At 38.6% G+C, this 2,782-nt stretch overlaps 1 pseudogene; it reads right to left on the bottom strand.

The window, feature by feature from the left end:
- Nucleotides 1-933: 933 nt before the first annotated feature.
- LOC113316371 lies at nt 934-1,701 on the bottom strand (annotated as a pseudogene).
- Nucleotides 1,702-2,782: the final 1,081 nt, after the last annotated feature.

Raw genomic sequence — 2,782 nt, 5'->3', positions numbered from 1 at the left:
CGTGAATATGTTGTATTTCTTAGTATGATACAAACGTACTGGTCGTCCAACCATTGCTGCTGAGGTTGAGATGGATTCCAGAAATGTCGACAAATCATCAATTTAATCCAAAATATATTGTTAGTTTGCGAAGATTCCAAATGGAACAAAGCAATATGGAAACAGATTACTGAATCATATATACCAGCACAATTACATGCTTACAATAACTTACATAGGCATACCTAATTAAAAGTGTATGGGCGTACATACCTGTGTTGTTTACCGCCAAGATTTCCCACCATATTGGCGTTTCTTCTTCTTTAAGAGTGGCATAAAGTTGATTATACGTGATAAAACATTTGAGCGTAGTCTGCCACCTTAAAGAATTGCAGCCTGTGTTAGATGAGCAGATACGAGAGCAAATCAGGATCTTGAAATACTGAACCAATTTTCATTTTCCTATAGCGAGGAGGCCATAAACAGATGGCATCTCCTTAACAGGCCTTGGGAAACACCCGACCATATCATGCTTCACAGATATTATAGGTAAAACACCATTGACTCATTCCTTCTATAATCTTACAGATATTATACTATTGTTACTGGCAGCATTAATATTAAAAACGTAAATACTGGTTGTCCAACCTATGTGAGGAGGAGACTAAGGCGAGATTAATTCCAGATATGTTCGACAAATCATCAATTTAAATAAAATATCTGTTAATGGGAGATATCAGCATCTGGAATTTTACAAATACCAACCAATGGCCCAAATACATCAATTCGATACTATATATGTAACCATGAGGCAAGAGGAGATACAGCCAGCAGTGATCCATATGCCAGCTTTGTGAAACCACGTTTCGGGGATGAGCATAATTTGATACTCCTTGTCCAGCAAATTTGGACATCCCAAGAAAGTTGATTGAGAAACCAAGTTTCTTGATGTACTTAAGCAGTCACGACGATTATCACAATGAGCAGGACAATCCCAAAAATCACCAACAGCAAGCACATCAGAGATGAATTTGATTTTTGGATCTTTGCCGCTTTCTCCAGTTGGGATTTTTCCCGTTGAGTTGCTGTATATGATTTGTCGACGTGCGAACCAATGTCATCGATGCTGTGTCCTTGATCATGGACCAGCACAGCAACTTCTTTAGAAATCCCATTGACCTCACCAATCTGGTTCTGTATCTCTTAGATACCTTGTTCTCTTTCTTCAATGATTGCTTCATTGAGAACAATCTCACTGTTCAGCTGCAAGAAATCCTGCCTTCCAGACCCTGTAAGAGCAGTGCCCTGGTCAAGGTTTCTATCCGAATTTCTGTCATGCTCGCTTGAAGTATAGCTGGACTGTGGAACAAAAGGGTCATACTGTAGTTCCCTTTCTGCTTTCTGAAACTCTTTTGGAACTGATTCAAAGTCCTTAGAAAGTTTAGCATCGTCTATCTTTTTGCTTGCTGCTTTACTGGCTTGTTTGAGTTTAGATGAAGTATCTTTCACCATCTGTGTAATATGTGATCCTGTGCTGAGCAATTTCTGACGAAGTTGAGGTGTGCCTTTTGGAGCGCCAATTAGGGTATTAACAAAACGATGAAATTTAGTATTAATTTGAGAAAAACCTGATGCTACAGCTTGTGTAGGAGGAGGATCTTGGTTTCCAGCTATATTTATTGATTCAATGTAAGGTGTATTTGAATCTTCTTTATCTTCCATGTCATCTAATTGAAAGCCCGGCTCATAAGTTTTCTCTAGCTAGGAAACATCTTCTTGATATATAAGTATAACAGATATAAAACTATTCCAGAATAGTGTACTCAATGTTATTGTTTTTCCATTAACAGTTCACTCCAACATCTTAACTTTTATCTGATCCCAATTGGCTTAATTTTGTATAAGGTTCTCGAATCCACGTTTTGTGAATTTGTAGCTACAAACTTGTTGTCTCTACTGTTTTTATATGGGAGAATTAAACTAGATGCTCATCCAATTTTATTGTTCTAATCGTTGTTATCTTTTCATGACTGAGCCATATTTAATATATGTTGCCAAAATGCCGCCTACATGTATGGTTCAACTACCCATTAATTCCAATTTCCGTGTAGTATGTGAAATTCTAAAAGATTTTGACTGAGATGTGAAAAATTAAAATTTCCTGGATCCCATGTCTGACAATAAAGTTCATAAACGGTGAGAGTCAAACTCGTGAACTCTCAACGTTCCCCAAAGAGAAGGTGATGGGATACCACGGTACTACAAGGTGGTTCATCTCTTCATCTTTTTCTTCAATTACTATCTGCATCTCAAAACTCAGAGTCCCGCACACAAATGTCATATGCGCAATTGAACATTTCTTTCGAATAATTAATTTTGTGATTGTAGGTGTAAATAATCCACAAATTCCGGTGGGACAATCCTAGGTAGTGAAGCATCGATAACAGATGAACCACGGAGCACCAAATCACCTTACTTGGCCTTGGCGCGAGAAAAGAGATACCAAAGGAACCCGTGAAGACAATATGTGTAAAGGTCGGAGGTGACTGAAGAGACGGCCATCGAGTACAAGAGCAATAAATGCACTGACGAAGTAGTTGAAGAGATAAGAAGAATCTGGTCAAAGTGAGACTCGGCTAAATATATCAAGGGCGATATCGGCAGCATTCATTAAGTAGACGACATCGAGCAAAGGAACATCAGGAGAAGGTATTCTAGGCTCGGCCCAGAATCTCGGGCCAAACTCTATTCCTAACTCGAGAAGGACATCAAGAAAGATGCACCACAACTTACACTGTAACTT

Source organism: Papaver somniferum, chromosome 10 (assembly GCF_003573695.1).
Source record: "Papaver somniferum cultivar HN1 chromosome 10, ASM357369v1, whole genome shotgun sequence".
Lineage (NCBI taxonomy): Eukaryota > Viridiplantae > Streptophyta > Magnoliopsida > Ranunculales > Papaveraceae > Papaver > Papaver somniferum.
This window is presented reverse-complemented; position numbering and strand designations above follow the sequence as displayed.